The sequence below is a fragment of the Parasteatoda tepidariorum genome, chromosome 3 (genome assembly GCF_043381705.1).
Source record: "Parasteatoda tepidariorum isolate YZ-2023 chromosome 3, CAS_Ptep_4.0, whole genome shotgun sequence".
Lineage (NCBI taxonomy): Eukaryota > Metazoa > Arthropoda > Arachnida > Araneae > Theridiidae > Parasteatoda > Parasteatoda tepidariorum.
This window is the reverse complement of record NC_092206.1, coordinates 16,930,947-16,953,641: the sequence shown is the minus strand read 5'-3', so window position 1 is coordinate 16,953,641 and position 22,695 is coordinate 16,930,947. Positions and strand designations below refer to the sequence as shown.

The 22,695-nt window shown below is 29.8% G+C and overlaps 1 protein-coding gene and 1 long non-coding RNA gene across 5 annotated transcripts in view; one reads left to right on the top strand and one right to left on the bottom strand.

Moving 5' to 3' along the window:
• LOC107438564 (glycerophosphocholine cholinephosphodiesterase ENPP6) overlaps window positions 1-22,695 on the bottom strand; it is an 80,048-nt gene that overhangs the window by 47,292 nt on the left and 10,061 nt on the right. The gene's annotated exons all lie outside the window — the stretch shown is intronic.
• LOC139425123 (uncharacterized) lies at window positions 11,871-14,296 on the top strand. The gene is made up of 3 exons (XR_011636349.1): window positions 11,871-12,172; window positions 12,775-12,913; window positions 14,187-14,296. It is a non-coding gene; the product is annotated as an uncharacterized lncRNA (long non-coding RNA).

Below are 22,695 nucleotides of genomic sequence, written 5' to 3'. Positions count from 1 at the left end.
TTGAAAAAAAAAACATGTTTAAGAAATAACCCTAAAAGAATTCGACAAAAGGTATAGTTACCGTACGGTAAGCAAAACTACCTTGCAGAAACTGAAATTTGAACAGACAGTTTTAATCCGCTTATGATTAGTACGCAAAACAGGGAAAAACCGTTTTGTCCAATACATATAGAGAAAGTCTTTACAAAAAGGCGGGAGCAAAACGGGCAAAAAGGAACAATTTTAATCTCCGATCCTAAAAACCTTTTGATATTTTCAATTAGTCGGTTCAGGAGAGATACTTGAAACTCGTAACATTATTCATTGTATTAAACTAAACTACAGATGATTCTGTTTAGGAGTGATCTTAGTGTTTATCAGACCTATCGAGTCAGTAATTGAAATGTTAGAATAAAACTCCGACTCCGATCTTTCCTAAGAACTCGACTCCAACTTATACTCAATTAAAATTTCCCCCAAACACAAGGAAAGTATCAATTGTTGCGATATAGACTTTTATTAACTTTTTTGTTACGTTAATTAATATTTCAGTTTAATTTATATTAGTCTTTTATTAACTTTTTTGTTACATTAATTAATATTTCAGTTTAATTTATATTAGTCTTTTATTATATTTTTTCTACATTAATTAATATTCCAGTTTAATTTATATTTTTATTGCTAATCTAATACCGAAAAACATCACTCATTAGTTACCTGCTAATAACGGTTAATCAGATTTGGATAAATTTTTCTCACTAGTTATACAAAAAGATATACGAAAAAAGAATAAAGCGCAATCTTTTTTAAAGACTTAATGAATCGAAAAAGTATGAAAAAAGATAATTTTAAAAAAAAACTTTTTCATGGTTCTGCACAGAAAAATAATCAATAAAATATGTAATCTTTCGTTGTTAAATACTTTGAATTCCTTTGTTGTGTTGTTTTAGTAAACGCAGATTTCGGTAAATGCTTTCTTTGTTTTTAAGGCATTATTAAATTTATAGTAGGCATTAGGGCAGTTTTTTTAATATTCCTAAATATATTTAGAAAAACACAAATTTTTGTCAGTAGATGCTTCAAAGTACAATTTCTTCAAAGTTTCAGACACTTTACGAATGAAATATATTTAAAATTATGATTAAAAACATATACTTTTGCCGCAAGGCATTTCAAATATCTTTCTTTCGCAAAGTTATATGACACTAGATCAAGCAAATTTCGATATAAACTCAAAATACATTAAAAAAACATATATTTTCTTCGATAGACCATTCAAAATATAATTAGTTTGTAAAGTTATATGGCAAGAGTAAAAGCAGATTTCGAAATCTATACGCATAAAATTGAAACATGCATTTAAGACTTCTATTTAGCTGATCAATGCATGCATGTTTACATGATTTTAATTTATAAAAACTTTATTCTCTCTAATTTTAATAACTTTGATTTTTTTCAAAAAGAAATTTAGTGTCTGTCAGAAGATGTCATTAAAATGTTTCTAAATTCAATAAATTATTAAATATATCCTTTCGAAAGATTTCAAATTATTTCAGTCTCTACAAAAATTTAGTTTAAAAAAAAAAGGAAAAAAAAGAGGAAAATTTCATTATTGCAATGAGCTCCACGAAATTATAATAGTTGTTTTTTTAAAATTCTAATTATTATAAAAATACAGAAGGATAATTTATTCTAAAAAAATTTGTTTTGACGCATCGGAACAAATTTTTTCTTAAAATTAATTTAAAAAAATTTCTCTATTTATTTTCCGCATTTAAAGATTTTTTCTGCATCTCAAGTATTATTATAAAATGTTTATAGTAAAATATTAGTAATATATAATAAATATAAGGAGCAGTTATTCTGAGAGTAATATAAAAAAATGAATTTCGGAAAATAGCTATATCAGTTAAAAATAATAATAAAATATAATAATGAATTTCTATATTCTATGCAAATGTTTTTTGGTTGTATTTTATGGAAATATTTTATATTAGTTTTAGTTAAATGATTTAGTTAAAACTTGTCTCAAAAAAGTAGTCTTGTATCTTAGGTAAGAAAAAGTTCAAATTCCAGTCGCATAAAATATTCTTTTTGCTTATTTTTAATTTTTTTTAATATTATTTTCAATTAAATTTATCTTTATTTCAATTCAATATTATATTTTCTTTTTTTTTCAATCCAAAATGTTTATTTTTAACAAATAGAAAATATTACTTTCTCAATGAATATCATTTTTAAATAATTAAGGCAGGAAGAACAGGGAGTATTTTTTAAGACTTAACCTATATCAAAAAGCTCAAATCTGACTGAACTAAACAAAATTTGGATTAATTTTTTTACTTATTTTACAAATGAAAATCGATTTCATTCAACTTAAATTCGATTTCGATATGTACTTTCACAATTGTTGAAATAAATTGAGCTAGCACAGGGGTGTCAAACTCGCGGCCCGAGATGAACATTTTTGTGGCCCAGTCAATATGTTCGACGCAAAGTAAAAATAAAATAGAAATATTAATTAGAATAGAAACTAGCATATAAAATTATAATATACTTTATTTATAAACTATACGGATCATTTTAAATTGTACGGGCGAAAATGTAAAATTCTAATTGGCTTGCGGCACTTGCCCTTCCAGGGAAACTGCATCGTATCAAAAATACACAGAAAAAATTTACTATCTTAGAACAGAATTTGAAATAAGGTTTGAAGATTTTAATTCATTGGAAGACAAATCTTGTTTGTTTTCTTCGATTTTCTCAATAAATATAGATTCAGTACCCAGTAATATGCAAATGGTAGTGATTGAGATTCAGTGCGACTCAAATTTGAAGGCAAAATTCATTGAAGTGGGTGTGCCTGAATTTTACAAATATTTACCTGCTAAGTTTGAAAATACTCGAAAATTCGCATATGAAATTTTTTCCATGTTTGGAAGTACTTATCAGTCCGAGCAATTATTTTCTGTTATGAATGGAAATAAATCTCCTGTCCTAAACCGTATTAATAACGCTCACGATAGGTCAATTTTTAAAGTAGTCTCGGCCAATAAAATTTCTCCCGAAATAGGAAAGATAGTAGCAGCGAAGAGATATCAAACAATAATTTTACTTTATATATGTTTATTACAATGTACTATTGAAAATAAAAAGATTTGTTTCTATAAACACAAATATTTTTTTTTTTTTTGCGGCCCACCGAAAGTTAAGCATTGTTTATTTGGCCCAAGTTAGCTTTTGAGTTTGACACCCCTGAGCTAGCATAAGAAGATATTTTCTACACGTAGCCTTAAAACTTATTTTAATACGCAGTCTTAAAATTGCGATTATCCTGATTACTTTTAAGTTACTTTTAAGTTTTTCTATGATTTTGTTCAGTATATATTTTCACAATTTTTTGAATGAATTGAACTGTCTTAAGAGAATATTTACTACTCGTAGCCTTAAAGCATATTTTAATACGCAGTCTTTAAAATGTAGTTGTGCTGAATTTTTTTATGATTTTGTGAAATAAACTATGATTTAAACCTTTTCATAAAAATATGCCCTGTAAAGTATTCTAGGTCAAATTGCGGTATAAAAACTTTGGGTGCATCATCCGTATAATCCATTTTTACTGTAAAAAATTATTCCTGATTTTTACATTAATATTTATTTTATTACAGTGATTCCGCGATTTTACGGTAATTATTACTGTAAAAATTATGTCATCTCAACTTTTTTGTTCCGTTTTGGTAGAAATGGATTTTACTGTAAAAAGTACCGGCATTCTGAATGCCAGTATTTTTTACCGTAACCTTTTTATAGTGTAGAAGACACTATTACATAATCTCAATAACGTTTGAGAAAAAAATTATACGTATTTTGAACTGACTTAAGAGGATATTTATTGCACGTAGCCCTAAAACATATTTTAATACGCAGTCCTAAAAATGTAATTATGCTAAATTTTTCGATAAATTTGTGAAAATAATTATTTTCTAAACTTTTTCACTGTAAAGTATTCTAGATCAAATTACAGTATAAAGCACCAAACTTTGAATGCATCATCCGTATAATCCATTTCTACCGTAAAATATTAATCATAAGTTTTACAGAAATATTTATTTTATTACAGTGATTCAGCGCTTTTACGTTAATTACTACTGTAAAAATTATGCCATGTTAATTTCTTTGTTCCGTAACATGTTTTGGTAGAAATGAGTTTTACCATAATTTTTTTACAGTGTAGAGGATACTATTACAGAATCTCAATAACGTTTCAGAAAAAAGAATTAAGCGTAGTTTTAATTTTACTAAGGAATCGAAGGCCAATCAAAAAATAATAACCACTTCATTTTTTGATATTTCCGATGCAGAATTTTTCAACTTTTATTTCAATAAAATTTGAAAAAAATGTTAGCAAATATTAATATGCAGAAACAAGAGCTAGATATATTTCGTGTTTTTATATTTCCTTACGCAGAGAAAAAGTTTAGTGATAGGGAGGTTTTTTGAACACAATTCCAATGCCAAAAGCTAACATGAAATTTTGATTAAAACGCTGTTTTTGCATAGGAACCTATATTAAACTTTTCAGGATCGAGATATTTTTGCACTTATATTCATTCCATATTGAATATTGATTTTGAATTTCTAAACGTGGCTTCAAACTGAAATTTTACCTCATTCTAACTTTTAATATAGAAAACAGCAGGGAATTTTTTTTCCATCGTGATTTGTTTATTACGTTGAATATATAACGTTATAGTTGAACAGACATATATAATAATTTTTTAAGATAATATTCCGAAAACTTGGAACGTTTAAGAGTTAAACGTTAAGACGTTTTAGAATTAAAAAACTTTAAAATATAAGATTTTTTTAAAATTAAGACAATAATTATGATGCAAAGTTTTAAATTAAACAAATATAACATAGGATTGAGCATATATGACTTATAGTTTAAGGATATTTTATATTTCGCCCACAGATGTCTGTATCTTATCTTTCTTTTTTTGTTGATTATCTTTTCCCAGCTTTTTCATCTCATATTGATTAAACCATATTCCTTCCCTTATTGTAACCTGTGTGTCGCTTGGTTTCTTCTGTCATTTTGTGTTTGAAACTAAGAAGTCTTCATGTTTACAGAAATGAAACTCTATAGCATGTTAGTTTTTGTGCATTTATTTTATCTTATAACCGTCGTTGAGCAGCCGACCCAATTTTGGGTTTGCGACTACTAATGTTCAACTCCGCAGTCTCGTAATTTTGAATCCAATTCAGAAAACAAGGGAACTCCTAGATCAAGTATTGGGAGAAATTTACCTTCGTGGAGGACTTTTTGAGGGAACTAACCCGCATTTGCTTTACATGGAGAGGAAAACTATGGAAATCTCCCACGGTTAGCCTGACTGCAAGGAGACTCTAACTCCTAATTCATCTGCCACTGAGAATATTTTATGTCAGCACTGTGGTCTATGCAAGCCGGATGCGGAATTCATATCGATCAGCCATCGTTGGGATTCGAACCCGGTTCACCTCATTGGAAGGCGAACGCTCTCTCCTCTGAGCCCTCATGAGCATTTATTTGTGCTTTATAAATTGTTCAGCTTTGTTTAACAAAAATTTTTACAATCGTTATCTTTAGTTGTATAAACTCAAAGTTTAACTATTCGCCAATCTATACAGACTTTAATCTCAAATGATTTCAGATTGTAAACTGCGTGTCACGTGATATCTCATGTAAAAAAGCAAAGCTGGGAGCAGGATTAGAAGAAGATCTTTCAAGTGGACTTTTTATTACATTGTTTTTCTTTTCCGTTTGCAACAAAATTGCAAACATCACACCCGTTTTTGGATATAAAGTAACTTTCGAACCTGTTCTCCAAATTAAAATCTCTTAAAGATTCACTCAGAATTGAAATCACTGACGCATTTATGACATACTTTGTCAATATTCTGGCTACATCACGACACGATAGATATCTCCATCAACAAGAATTCGTTAAATCATAGATAACAGCTCATTGTTGGAACCTTGGGCATAAATTTAATTTAGATAATTTCAAAACTCCTTACACCACTTTCACATCAGTTCATCTTGCTGCTGCGGAGTCTTGTTTCATTTATATGAAAGCCAATTCCCTAGTTAAAGACATGAATTCCTCTTATAGCGTTTGGAAATGCCATCTTCCCGGACATATGTATCTCTCGGCTACCGCAACTTTTCCAATTTTGTTTTTCCCCTTTATGTGTTCTTTCATTTTTTCTTTGTCAACTTTACGTTATCTGTTTCGAATTTGCTTTGTTTCTGTTTGAGAGAGAAATGAATCGAAAGACTAATTTATATAAAAATCTTATTTGGGATTTAATTAAATTTAATTTTCCACTTTTAAAACCTAAAAGTGGACATCAGCTCACTATTAGGTTTTATTTCAACCTAAATTTACCAGAATAATAATTTAAGCAGAATATAAAGGTGCAAAAGCAACAATTTGTTTCTTCATTATTATCATTTTAGGAAAGATATTTAGGAAATATTTCGCATTCTTCAGAAATGCTTAATCTGTGTATATTTCAATGTATTTACTCTACAAATTCCAAAGCAAGTAATTTAAATAGCAAATTTACAGTTGATAAATAAATTTTTATCAAAGCTTTACATTTTATCAGATTTAATTTTTATGCTAGTTATATTATCCAGATATTTAGAATATACAATCTCAGCATAGTTTGCTGTGTAAAAATTTTGGAATTTAATATTATTCAATACTAGATCCTATTTTCAAATTCTAATAGGCTTAATTTACTTTATTCCTCAGCTTAATTTAGTTTATTACAAAGAATTTAAATTCTACGTATTCTACTTTAATAAATGAAGCATTAAGTAAGACGAAGACGAAGTTTCTAAGCTTCTTATTGCAATATAGCAGTGTAGTATCGACTAACTAAAGCTAAATGCAATTTGTTATTCATGCACTGAAGCAAAATTGTGGTAAAATTGCCGTTTTGTCTTGTAATGAAATTTTATAAACCATAATTTTGGTAATGAAAGCCAAAATATATTGTATTTGAACAATTTATTTGGTATTTTTTTGTTTATATGGTAACCGAAAAGAAGTAAAAAATACAATGTTAACGAGTTTGCTTAAAAAGTTTTAAAATTCGAATAAAAAATAAACGTTTAAAGTTGTTAGAACAAAAATAAAAATTATTTTGGAACCGAAAATTCTGAACTTTATTATGAAGTAAAGAATAAGATTAGGAATTTCGTTCGAAAAATGTAAATTTGACAAAACTTAATTAAGTTGCAAATTAATTTACTTTTCAAATAACATATTTAATTAGGAAAAATTGTGAGATAAAGTCTTAGTTGGTATTTCAAATCGTACTAAGCAACAAGTTTCTAATTTTAAGATTGTTAAAGAACATTATGCAGTTTATTTCTTTGAAAAACTCAGAAAATATTTTGCATAGCTTTGTCTACATCTACCAAAAGAGAAACTTTGTCTTTTGTTTTGCTGAGTTTCTGTTTTGACACACTATTTATTTAGTCTGGCCGAAAACAGTACGTTCTCTTGACAGCTTACTTTCTTGAATCACACCTTAAACATCACTTTATTTTCTAGACAGACTTTTTATTTTAGTTCTAAAAAAATAATTCTTCGGTTGTTAGAATTTGTTAGTAATTATATCTAGTTTTAATTTTTCGAAATTAAAAGAATATTTATCAGAAAATGTATAAGGCTAAAATTTATTACAACTTACCAAATTTTATTATATATTATGAAACTATATTTTTATTATTAATTTTGCCAAAAATCATGACTAATGTGTTTTTGGTAAAACTTACTGAGTTTTATGGTGTTCCCATGGAGCCTGAAGCACGGTTAATTTTACCATATTCTACTAGTTTTGACCATACTCCGTTCTTAATCTATTAGTTTTGACCATATCCTGCTTGGTCCGACCACAGTGCTGTCGTGAAATATCCTCAGTGGTAGACGGATCATGGGTTAGAGTCCCCTTGCAGTCAGGCTAACCGTGGGAGATTCTCGTGGTCTTCCTCTCCATGTAACGCAAATACGGGTTAGTTCCATCAAAAAGTCCTCCACGAAGGCAAAACTTCTCCCAATACTCGATCCAGGAGTTCCCTTGTCTTCTGGATTGGGTTCAAAATTACAAGGCTACGGAGTTGAACATTAGTAGTCGTAAACCCATAAAATTGGGTCGGCTGTTCATCGATGGTTATAAAATAAAATACTCTTTTCTCAGTGTGGAAATAAGGCAAGTTAATATTCATTCAAAGATTTGATAAAATAATGAAAAATTGAATTTTTAATGCAAAACATTTTATATTTAAAATTTATTTTTAATAGACCTATGTTTTTATTTTAATCGTTAAATCTATTTTTATAATCCAATTAAAAATCAATCATTGCGTAGAGTGTTCCGTAATGATCACCCTAAATATAGTTTTTAGACTCATTGTCAGAGAGAAGTTTAAAAAAAGTTTACATATATTTAAACTTAAGTAGGGGGAAATAATAATTTTTTTAATGGCACTTAGGGGTTGTCCCATTGGACACAGAAATGCCAGAACTGCTACTCGTTACCCACGTCACACAACCACAAACCCGTTTTTTTTTTCTTTCTTTTTTTTAAATTTTAATAACGGCAGGCACTGAACCTTAGAAGATGCCGGAAGTGTTGCTCATTTATCGTTGCCCAGTTGGCACCCGTGAACCAAAGTCACGGAGGCGAGCAACATTACCCACGTCACTCTGCCACAAATACCCGTTCATAGGGTGGGCCACATTCATACATTCACACATCAGAAGACAACACAGAGAGAAACATCAATGCCCAGAGCGGGATTTGAACCTGCAGCCATTGTAGCCAGGCACGCTAACCACTCGGCCACCTGGCCGGCACAAACCCGTTTATAGGGCGGGTCACATTCACGCAATCACACACAAAGAAGAAAGGACATAAAACACAGAGAGAGAAAGAAACATCCATGCCCTGAGCAGGAATCGAACCCGCAACCAGCGGCTCTGCAGTCAGGCACGCTAACCACTAAGTCGGCAGTAGGGGGAAAAAACCTAATAAAATCTAACAAATTCATAGCTGAGGACAACGAGACTGAAAAAGTTAAAATATATTAAATTTTTGGATAAAGCAATTCCAAACAATTAATATGGAATCTAGTTTTGATGTTTCTAGACCCACCTTTCTCCGTAGTGATTCATTATATTTTGTTATCGCTCTTAACTTAAAAGTTATTTTGTAATCTTCAACGTACATTTTGACTTCATTTTTAGACAGATTCTAAAAATTTATATTACTATCACATTGTGCGCTATTCTCAGTTAATTATATATTGCATCGAAAAAAAAATTACTTTATACCCATGTAATCCAATTATTTAATTCAACAAAAATGAACTTCTAATCAAGATGAAATGAAAAAAAATATATTTTAAAACTAAATGTTTTAAATCGAATTTTATAAATAGATTTTGCTTCTACCGATTCAATACCCAGTTCATATATAGTAAGTTCCAACAAATAGAAAGATCCAAGCTACTTTTTTTTATCGACATTGGTTACTTTTATATTCTTGTGACTTTAAGCATTTGTTACAATAGCGATTAAGTAATTTGAAAAATATGAAATGAAGACGATTGTATTGAAGCGAAAGTTTATTTTGCTAACAAATACTGTTGCTATAATAACAAAAAAATTTTATATATATACATATACATATACATATACATATATATATATATATATATGGGTTTACGACTACTAATGTTCAATTACTAGGAGTACATTCGTGGAGGACTTTTTTTGATAGAATTAACCCGTATTTGCGTTACATGGAGTGGAAAACCACGAAAATCTTCCATGGTTATCCTGACGGTAAGGGGACTCTAACCCATGATCCGTCTACTACTGAGAATATTTTACGTCAGCACTGTGGTCGGTGCAAGCCGGATGCGGAATTCGTGTCGAGAAGCTATTGCTGGGGATTCGAACCCGGTTCACCTCATTGGAAGGCGAACGCTTTAACCCCTGAGCCATCACGGCTCACATTAATGTTTATGAAAATTTTAGTACTATGAAAGAATTGTCAGAAATTAATGAAATTTAACCCACATATTATTTATAGTGGATTAATAAACATGTACAATAGTGGTTTATGCGCAATAGTTATAGATGCACTATCGCTTTTTAATTAATATAATTTGTCTAACCTCTCTTTTGATTTCATGCAAGTTTGGTTCAATTTGCATCATTTCTTCATGGTGTTGCATTTCTCACGAATATTAGTGTCTAATACAATTATTGGTTTTCTAGTCTTATTTTAATTTGTATGGTAATGCAGTAAAAAAAAAACCTTTTGAGTTCTTAACTTGAAGTATTTGTCTCAGTAACAAATAATTACATTTTAGTACATGAAATGAAAACATATGTTTTGGAATGTAAGCAATAAATGCTATTTCTGCAACTTTCAGGGTCAATTTATCTTTAGTAAGTTATCTTTTCCCAGCTGCAACTATAGCATCCAAGTTAATCGCAGTAATGCAGATAGAAAACCTCTGTGGGATATTTGTTTGATTTTCATCCATACGAAAAACTTCTGAGTAAGCAAATAATTGCTTTCCCAGATTAGACCCATAAAACTCTGAGATTTGGTATACAATTACGAGTTAATGGATACTGTTATACGCAAACAAACATGTATACCAACACATTAGTTATATTACTGCACGTTAATGGATACTTTCAAGTAACCAACTTATATATCAAAACCATCTTCATTATGCGTGGTATTATGTTGGAGTTAAAAATGTTTCCGACAATTAAAAAAATATTGAAATGACACATTCTTATAACAAAGGTTTTTATGACTTTTAAATAGGAAATTCATAGAAATAATAGGTTCAAAATTTCACATGTTTATTACGATACACATTTTTGCGACACTTAAAGAAACTGAAAACGTATATAAATAACAGATTCTTTTACACGTTTACAACATTGCAAGTTTTTTAGAACTGTTATTTTTATATTTTTTAACGACTATCTATCTTTAACGACTATCTATTTTATCTTGTTTACGACTACTAATGTTCAACTTCGCGGCTTTGTAATTTTGAACCCAATCCAGAAGACAAAGAAACTCCTGGATCAGTTTCCCCAGAGGTATTTTATTTTATTTTTATAACGGTCGTTGGACAGCCGACCCAATTTTATGGGTTTACGACTGCTAACCCTTACGAAAATTTAAGGTATATTTAAGGTTGATTTGAGGTATTAAGGTTGATTTGAGGTATATTTAAGGTTGCACAGAAAATAGCAATAAAAATTATACCTCGTAAAGGTTGTAATTAAGGTGTACGAACTTGTTTTATATACACTTCAGCTTGTTTTGAGTTTGTTTAAAATTCACTTCAAATCAACCAGACTGATAAGGTGATTTTTGAGGTATACCAAGTTGATTTTCTTACACTTGAAACAACAGAGGTATTTTTGAGGTATAAAATTTTTTACCTTGTTTCAACTAAAGAAAGTGAGGTATTTATTGAGGTATATGAAGTCATTTTATTTATACCTAAGCTTATTTTGAGGTAGTTTTAAAATCACTTCAAATCATCCAGACTGATAAGATGATTTTTAAGGTATACGAGGTTGTTTCTCTTACACTTGTAACAAAAGAGGTATTTATGAGGTATAAAAGAATCAACCTTATTTCAACTAACGAGAATGAGGTATGAATAAGGTATATTTTTTTATACCTCGTAAATAACGAGGTATAAAAAAATATACCTTATTTCAACTAAAGAGAGTGAGGTATTTATTGAGGTATATTAAGTCATTTTATTTATACCTAAACTTATTTTGAGGTAGTTTTAAAATCACTTCATACCAACTAGACTGATAAGGTGATTTTTAAGGTATACGAGGTTGTTTTTCTTACACTTGTAACAAAAGAGGTATTTATGAGGTATAAAAAAATCAACCTTATTTCAACTAACGAGAGTGAGGTATTTATTGAGGTGTATGAAGTCATTTTATTTATACCTAAGCTTGTTTTAAGGTTGTTTAAAGTACACTTCATATTAACTAGCTCAATTCCCAGAGTTCCGTGCGAGCCGGCAAATGGCGTGTGTGTTGACAATCGAAAGTGTATTCGAAATTCGGTAAGTGTGCTTGACATTTATTAATTTGGTTTTATCACTTTTAATCAAATATGCTTCAATTTTCAAACTTAAATTTTATTATTTTTGTTTTAAAGATGCCTCCTGATCTTAAATAGTTTAAGTTGGAGGATATTCTTAGAAGCTATTAGTGTAGGCTTAGCAATAAGAGAGAACAATCGAAATATTTCTCGTCGCTGTTTAGGGTAACGTTACTGGTGAATCGTTACAGCAGGTTATGCACAGTATATTTTATTGTTTGTAATTTATTCAAATATAACTATTCTTTTATTTTGCTTAAATGTATATGTTTCAACGTTGCAGTATGCAAGCTGATTAGTTGAGTAAAATGTTCATAATTTCTCTTATAAATAAATCATTGAAAATTGAAATATCTTTAAAATAGCAATTTTGCTTTGAAATTCTGCTATAGCTGCATGCTTATCGTTTGCTCGGATATCTGTTGCAAAGTTTATATTGTTGTTTATGAGTCAAAATATGTATAATAACACTGCATTTTATATCTGATTTTTTTTAAAATCTGATTAACGTGTAATTTTTTTTCTTACATATATGTATATATATATATATATATATATTTACAGAGCTTATCCACTGTTCCCTGATATTGCTGAGATGACCTAGGCTGTAAATAGCACATGTGCAGCAGCGATGAAGTGACTAGCAAGTTGATGCTCAGCCTTCCCCTAGGAAATAGTTCTGAATTCATACCATAAAGAAAAAGTAATCTCTCCTAATAAACTACAGCATTTATTCAATTGTTGATAACAATAGTTTGTTAGATATTTCATAATTGGAAACTAGTAACTGTACTAGCTCACTTTTTTATGTTTGATCACACTGTTATTTTCACTACGTGTTATTTTTTCTCAATTTACCCACGTTAATTATTTACTCAGCAGATTGTTATTACTCATTAAAATATTGAATAGAATTAAATTTAACCAGATTTCAAGTTTATATGACAATTTGTTTCAAGGTTATGACCATTTTTATGCAGCTGTTTATAGTTCACTACTTCAAAAATTAGCGACTTTCGGAAATCTTAAATGTTTTAGAAATAAGCCAGTAGTTTCTTATGCACTTTTAATGCTGATTTGAATAAAATTAATTGCAAATAAAGACATTTATTGTTAAAAGTAATATGCAATTTTTTGAATTTCAGGATGTGTTTTTATATTTAAACAAATGTTTGTAACAACTAACTATTAGTTTTATTCGGCTTGGTATTATAAATTATATAGGAGATATTGTACTCAACTTATTTTAAAAGTATTATTTCAAAGCATTCTCTCTTAGACATTTTCCTCACATAAAATTACTCACAGCATTAAAATAAATGCTCCTTATCAACTTGTAATTTGTTCTATTCGATTGAGTGTAAAATAAGAATAAAAATTGGTTTAATTTAATTTATTAGACGATTCTTGATTCTTGGTTACATTTATTAAAAAATATTAAAATAACTATTTTTTAAGAAACTCTTATGTGATTGACAATAACGAAAGTCAATTTCAGAATCAGCGTCTAAAATTTATAAAAAAGCTATTAGTTTCATAAAGTCTGATAAAAAGTTTAAAAATATATAGACTAGGTTTATTGAGTTTGAAGACTTGTAAGAAAAGAAAGAAAGAAAATATAATTATCAAACTTACAAGTACCATAAAGATACCAAATGTATAGAAGAATACAAAGTGTTAAAATTGCATATTAAGATTGGAATTATATCTTTGAATTTCTGTAAATGTTGTTAATGGTAGTACTGATTTCAGTGTACTTCATTTTGTGGCTGTGGTACCTGTCATGCTTTTTAGCTATGAGGATTGAATGGTACTAATGGCAGAAGAGTACTACTATTTATCTGAAAGAGAAAATTAACTTCATCCAGTTAATTTAAATCATAAAAAAATAATTTCTAATTTTTTAATAGTTTAAAACCTGCCACTATTATTGTAAATATGACTTACTTACTAATTCATTTTTTTCTTTCTTTTAGGTTCCAATAATCACAAGTTTCAACAGGTAGACGGAAACAGTATTTAAAATAATATTGTTGATTTGTAAAAAAATTAAATTTTAGTTTTAAATAAAAGTATTTGAATTTCAGCTGACTAATTATTTAAATTTGTAGTTTTATAGCTTAAGAAATTCAAGCACATTAGACAACTATTTTCTAAAAATATGAGTTCCCATAAATAGTTTTTACTAATTGTAGAATTTGGATAAGTGTTATTTTAAGATGATTTAAATCAATCTATTAAAATTATAGAAGAATTATGCATTTGAAACTTTCTTTTATAGCTTAACAAAAGAAGCAATTACTGCCGAAGGTTTAATATTAAAAATTTCAGGTTGATAAATGATCTCTACTAGTGAAAAAAATGTAATGTACATTATTCTTCATATAATATATATAATATCTTTATATATATATTATATTTTTTATATAGTGAGTCTAAAAATTAATAAACTAGGTGGTCCGTATAACACCTCACCTTCGTAAGTGCTAAAAAAAACATCTTTGGTTGATAAATTAATACTTCTAAAAATACAAAAATATATACTTGAGGTTACGAAATAATAACTTAAGGTAGAACATGGAACACATGGCGCTAATTAAAAATAACCTTTCCAATTGTTGAAAATACACTTCAGGTTGATTTATAACAACCAGAAGTGTAAAATGGCCCACCTTAGGTTGAAAAATATATACCTCTACAAGCATAAAATTATATACCTGAGGTTGAAGAATAATTACCTGAGGTAGAACAAAATACATTTGAGGTTGATTTATAACAACCAGAAGTGTAAAACGACACACCACAGGTTGATAAATATATACCTCTACAAGCATAAAATTATATACCTGAGGTTGAAAAATAATTACCTGAGGTCGAACAAAATACACCTGAGGTTGATTTATAATAACCTGAAGTGTAAAATGACACACCTTAGGTTGTTGAATAAATACTTCCACAAGTGTAAAAAAATATACTTCAGGCTGATAAGTAATAACCTAAGGTTGAAAATAAAACACTTTAAAGTAGTAAATATCTACCTCTCCACAGATGTAAAATTAAACACCTCAGGTTGAAACATATATACCTCTGGAGGTATATTTAAGGTATATTTGAGGTTGATTTTGAGGTATTCATTTGCACCCTTTTCAACCTTAACGACGTATTTAAATAACAACCTCCTTTATACCTTTCAAATATACCTCGTTTATACCTCATTTGTACCTCGATTTTTTCATAAGGGAATGTTCAATTTCGTAGCTTTGTAATTTTGAACCCAATCCAGAAGACAAGGGCACTCCTGGATCGATTACTGGGAGAAATTTGCCTCCGTGGAGGACTTTTTGATGGAACTAACCCGCATTTGCGTTACGTGGAGTGGAAGACCACGAGAACCTGACGGCAAGGGACTCTAACCCATGATCCGTCTACCACTGAGGATATTTTCACGTCAGCACTGTGGTCGGTGCAAGCTGGATGCGGAATTCGTATCGACTTGGATTCGAACCCGGTTCGCCTCATTGGAAGGCGAACGCTCTATCACCTGAGCCATCGCGGCACCCCCAGAGGTATTGATTTGTTTTGGGCTCGACTCGACAGATTTAACGTGTATCAGTCACCATTTACTACACGTGGAGTCTTCGGCCGGACTGGGGTTGAACCCATGAACTCTTGAACACGGGCCCAGTGTCCTATCAACCAGGCTATCCCAGCCCTAGAACTGTTGTTTATTACGAAGCAGGTATTTACGGTTGTTATAGAAACTGAAAACAGTATAGATGTAAGAAATTCCTAATTTTCCATATTCATTACGGACATATTAGCTGAAATGATAATTTTATTATTTAGTAAAAAAGATGAGTTTTATTGATGCAAATTTCAATTTTTTAAGGGAATAAGAAGACATAGTTTTTGAAAAATGGTATCTTAAAACAGTTTATTTTGTAACTTATTTTTAATATTAAATAGATTTAAGATGTTATTGTACATTTTTAAGAAGATTTTATTTACAAAAAAAACCTTACAATATTTCATATACTTTTAGGCAATAAAAATCAAAAAATCTTTATATTGCTCGTAACCCAAACAAAAAATCCTATTTAAGTTTCAGAAATACATTTTAACTGCAATTTCACATGAAGACCTCTATCCTCTATGTATAAAAGTTTTAAGTGGCATTTTAGTGAATTTAGATTTAATGTTAATACGTATCAGTAAAAGGATTATGATTTGCCTTTATTTCTTGTCTGCAAGCCTTCAATTGGCTAAATTTACACTGATAAAAAAAGTACATTCAAAACTACCCGAATATGGTAAAATTTACTTTGTTTCCGGCTCTTTAGGAACACCAATAGGCACGGTAATTTTTTGCACGGCACTTTCATAATGATTTTAGCAAAATTAACCAGAAAATACTGTTTTATAATCAGCATTAAAATTTGGTAAATGGGGAAAAATTCGATAACTTCATTAAGATGCCGCAAAAACCATTTATTTTTATTTACTTTTTAGTTTCGCCTTTTTTACTAAATCAGCGGTAATAAAAACTATAATTTTTGAAATCAAAATTTTCGACAAACCATATGAGTCGGTTAAATAGCATATATTTTGGTTTTATTGCCATAATTATACTTTGTTTTTACCCGAAATGTTATGTACAGTAATTTTAACTAAATATTTTTTCTCCGTGTATGAATCCATATATTCCAGTTTCTGTGATTTCGAACTCGGGGATTTAATAAGTCGTTAAAAGACAGGTTCTCTGAGGTCGTACTACTAAACGTACTTAGAGAACTCTTCCATTTCAGCAGCTTTCAAAGACTGAATCCACTACTAGCCTACGCGACAAAAATGACCACAAATGTGTAAAAATACCAAAATTAAATTATTCATAAAAGCCAAAAAATGGTTTAGAAAAGTTTATAATTACTGCACATAGTTATGTTTGTCCAACTAACACAGTATGTTCGTTTAATTTACTCTCATTAAAATCGTCAATTTACGTTTTTGAAACATTTAAACTTTCAAACTCAGCGGCGCGACAGCCCATAGAGGGCCAAGGCCTACTGTGCCCATCTCAGTTTTCTTGACCTTGGGCTCTGCAGTGCAGGAGCAGATGTTCCGGTCAGGTGGTCAACCGAACGTGGAACCCCCCAGTGTTAAGTTCCCAAGCATGCTTGCTTATCGACCCACTGAAGGGATGAAAGGCTGAGTCAACCTTGCCCAGCCCGAGGATCGAACCAGGGACCTGTAGCACGACAGCGCGAAGCTCTACCGCTCAGCCACCGGGCGTCTTAAATTTTCAAAATGGAACGGAATTAGTAAGGAGAAACGGTTCAAATAATATTCGTTAAGGTTGTGTAGTGGTGTATATTTATTAGAAAATAATCTAATTTATTTAAATTTAAGAAACAAAACAAAATTATATATAGAATTTTGGTTACAATTTGATAACAAATAAAACAATGTAAAATATACTGCATTAATATATATTCATATACATTTGTGTTACACGGCACTATTTCATTTCATCCATCAATATTTGAAGTTGAAGTCATTGCAGCGGATTTATCTTAAGCAGATCACAATGAAACGCAGTTACGAAATGTTCATAATAACGAGTTTTGATTTCGAGAACTTCTGAGTTTACGATCAAAGCAAACTATTTCAATGGAGTCATTCCGAATATATATATATTACAAAATAGAGAAGCATTTTTCCTTTCCAAGATTACAGAAAATAAACATTTTTATGTAAGTTTTATGAGAAAATAAACGCTTTTCTGAAACATATTGGGTGCTCTTTGGTGGGAAAAGTATGTAGCAGATAATATTTATTTTCAAAACACTCTAAATTAATTTTAAAATGGATGCGCGAATTTTAAGATGCACAAGAGATGGATCACATTTAGAGCTTTGTCCCGCAGTGAACTACTGATCGTTAAGATACAGTTCCCAGTAGAATATCGAAGTCAAACGGTCTGCGGTCAGTGTGTAGATCGTTTACCTGTTTAATCAGGCTGTCAAAGGAATCGAGGGTGCGCGGTATCGATTACAGAAGCAGGGGAGCCATCCCCTCTGAGGAGGATAAAAATTCTGATGACATGTCTTCGGATCATGTTCATGGATGTTTCCCAGACCATCTCAATAGTCCATTGTGCAGGCTACCGCAAATTAAACCAACAACAACAAATTCATTTTGTGATTTTAATCCTGATGACTATGCAAAATCAGAACTTTTGTACCATTGCCTTCTTAAAATCTACTTTCAGTCTTTGTTTGAAGTTACTCAGATGCAACTCTGATTGCAAGCGAAATGGCAATTTTGGCATGAAAAAAAAAACATTAATCATTTTTTTTCCTCTGAATATTTATATTTCAATCATAATTTTTACTTCCATATTACTATATTCACTTTAATGTATCAAACATCTTTAGTTCAATCGAAACATCGGCAATTTCAATTTTTTTCGTTTAAAAATTATTTCATCAAATATTTGGTCATAATGTATAGATGGTTTATGTTTAGATAAATATTTCTTTTTTATTTCAAGTAAACTATTGTCACCATTAACTTTAAGCTAATTGGGTGCCTTCAAATAACGTCATCGTAGGTAGATCGTGTCATTTGTCGATTCAGAAGCCAATCAGGTTCAACACACATGTGTGACGTCGCTTACAGGCATCCAATTAAATCTGATTTAAATCATTATATGAGAAAATGATGAAGTATCTTCTGACTTAATCGTATTTTCACCAAATAATAAATGAATTTCTCTTTTAAGGGGATAGACGTAAAATATGCTACTTATTGGAAAATTGGATATTTAAATTTATGGAATTAGAATCAAAAGTGTAAGCATAGTTGGAATTCTTTTCTTTTCCAATGAATTCGTATTTCAGATCTCCTACGGGAGATAGGGTAGTTGCAATATAGAAAATATGAACTCAATAGTTCAGGATAACAGTAGTAGATTTCAGTACCTTAATGTAAATTTTATTTATTTATTTATTTTTGTTGATATATCACCTTATCTCTGGAGCTACTTAAGCTAATGAAAACATTTTTCACGCAGTTATTTTATCGCAAACTTTTTAAATTGCGAAGAATAGAAATGTTTATACTAATTATGTTTATGCTAATTAATTAGTGCAGATTGTTTTTAAAATTACTAACACTAATAACAATACTTCAAGGTAACATGTCTTATATACTAGTGTTTTGGTATTTAATATCTGTAGTGGCAGTTACGCCACACGCCTAATTTGATAGTTAAATAGTTAAGCAAGTAAACATAGTAGGTTATAAGCGATGCTAGGATTCCAGCAATAAAACAGTCTTCTAACTATAAATGATGTTATGTAAAAATAATTTCAGATGTTGAGAAGCAAATAAACTGGCAAAGCAATCATAGAATTCTAACAATAAAGAGCTTTTGCGTTATGTTAACTGTAACCTTATTTTCCGCTCCTTAGCAATACTGCGCATGCTCAGAAATAGCATCTCACAAATAACGTAGGTACGGTGGGTATGAATAGTCTTTTATTTAAATAGTTAATGAAGGTGGTTGATAAGCTTTTCGATTCTTCCAATAATAAAGCAGTATTTTAATTTTAAATGTTCTTATAATTAAAAAATAAAAAAAATCCGTTCGGCATTGAGAAGCAAAAATATTGACAAAGCAATCATGCGGTGGCTGAGAAGCGATGCCAGAATTCTAACTATAAAGCAGTCTTCTAGTTTTAAAAACAACGTTTTATAGTTTAAAACATTATAGTTCGAGAGAAATAATACTATAAGGAATACTATAGAAAGAAATAATATAATAAGAAAGAATAATTAATTTTGTAATTAAAATTTAAAAAACTAGAGGGCTCCGCCCCCTGCTCGCTGACGCTCGCCAACCCCCGGAGAATTGCTTCGCAATTCTTGCTTGGTTTGCTTCGCAAAACCAAGAATGCTTTGATTTCATATATTTCAATATTAAACTGAATATTAACTGTTATCATCGAAAAGAATTAATTTTCTTAAATGCAGAATAAGCAGTGTGTCAATATCAATGTCACTTTTTTTCGTTGACTACAGTTCCTTCTATGTCCTATTTGTTCTCTAAATGAGCCAAAATTGTCAGAAATTAACATCAATGTGCAGATATAATCTTAATATGAAACTTGTTTAAAAAAAATGATAATCACAATAATACAGACTTTGTCCCAAAGAAATGAATATATTTTTAACACATTTAATTCAATATATATATATATATATANTGCGACTGTGTAGCAATTACACACATTCTCTTTTAGCTCAACCTTTGTTAGTTTAACTTTTTTTTTGTTAGTTGAATCATCATTAGGTTGTATAAGCAAAAGAGCATTATTTTCTTCTATACTATGAAGTTTACGTTTTTCCCGCTTTCGATTAGCTTTCGCATTGAGTTGCGACTTTTTAGTAATGTTAGGTCTTTTCTTTTTAGGCATTACTTGTAAATAAACAAATCGAATTAAGATTTAAAACCAGATTAAACTTACGAATTAACGTTTTAGAAAACAAATAATCAGATTAATCAATATATCAATACGAAATAAGTTGAGATGTTGTAAAACTGAAGAATGAAATTCTAACTATTTTGTGATTGGTTGCATCTCTGAAAAAGAAAATTCAGACTTGTAAATCGCTTTTTTAAGCTTGCCGTTTTCAGACATGTGATTGGCTGTTGTGAACGGCGGTTATTCTTCATTATTAACTGCAAAATCGTGCTTTAAAACTAAAATAAATAAAAATTTAAAATTATGTAAAAGATTTGAATGCCCTAAATGTCTTCCCTGAAAGATTCTGAATGAATTGATTCCTTAATCTTAGATTTTCATCACGTAGTTAAAAAGTTTTTCAGGGGACAAAATTAACTGCAAAAACTTTTTTTTAGAATAGAGAGAAAAATTAAATACCTAGAAAAAGACGTTAACTAATTTCTGGTATGAGTAGTTTCATAATTAAGTAGTTAGACAAGCAATCATGTTGGCTGATATGCGAAACGAGAATCCAATAAACCAATCATTTAATTTGAAAAAAAGGCAGTTTTATATTTTGAAGCATCATAGCTAAAAAGGAATAACATTTATTTTGTAATTAAATTATAATTAAATATTAAATAGCCAAGGAAGAGAGTAAATTAATTTGTTAAAAAGGAAGACTTATTTTTAATTTCTCATTTACTTACGTTTTAAAATTACTTTATTCATTAAAATTAAACTTTTTTTAGAAATTATAAAAAAATTTAAATAACATTTCCTTGGTCGATTTAATTACTGTTTGTTCATTTCATCGAAAAACGTCTATTTATCTTTCTTATTGAATATAATTAAGTAAATATCCACGTAATTGAATTGTGGGCTCATGTTTAAATTCTTAATTAACTATGATAATTTATTTAAATGTTCATTAGGAAACAAGAACAGTAAACTTCTGAATGTTTGAAATGATTAAAAAATAATTAATTAGTTGTGATGAAATTATTTTATTTTAAAGTCAACACCACAAAATGCATTTTTCAATAATTTAAAGACTGGTTATTTTCTCCTCATTTTTTATTAAGTATAAATTTGAAACGAATTTTACTGTGTATTTAAAATGTCGTTGAGTTGAGAAAATTAATTTTCTTACATTGAATGAAGACGGACAAGATTCAACACAAAATTATAATCATGAAAAAAATTCAATCAACACTCTTTTTTACTGCTTAATTAAGAAAGATAATTATGAAGAAAAAATTTCAAGTACGTCGTATTTCGAATACGTACGACGATTATTTCAATCGGCAATTTTACATACAATGACATAAATGCAACAATGCAGATGCGTTGCAAAAAATACCTCTTTCCGGACTTTCCCCGTTTATTTGACGGTTTAAAGCTGTTAAGATGATATAACGGTTTTTCACTGCTTCTCCCCCTTATCATAAGCAGATTGAAACCGTCAGTTCAAATTCTAGTTTTTGCAATACAGTTTTACTTGCCCTACAATAACTTTACCTTTTCACAAATAATTTGACGATTACTTTCTATGTCTGTTTCTATTTTTATAATTAGTGAGCCACTATAGTTGTAAACGTTTTTAAGCATAAATATGATTTTATTGTGCAAGATTTTCAAGACAAATACAGTTTCAGACTTTTTTTTTATAATAAAACACTAAGGCCGGGATAGCCTAGTTGGTAGGGCACGGGGCCCATGTCCAAGAGGGCATGGGTTCGATCCCTGTCAGCCGAAGACTCCCCGTGTAGTAAATGGTGACTGATGCAAGTTAAATCTGTCGAGTCACCAAAGTCCTCCATGTTCCCATTACAAATCATACCTCTGGGGGTACTGATCCAGGAGTTTCCTTCTGGATTGGTTCAAAATTACAAGGGTACGGAGTTGAACATTAGTAGTCATAAACCCAAAATTGAGTCAGCTGTTCAACGACGGTTATAAAATAATAAAACACTAA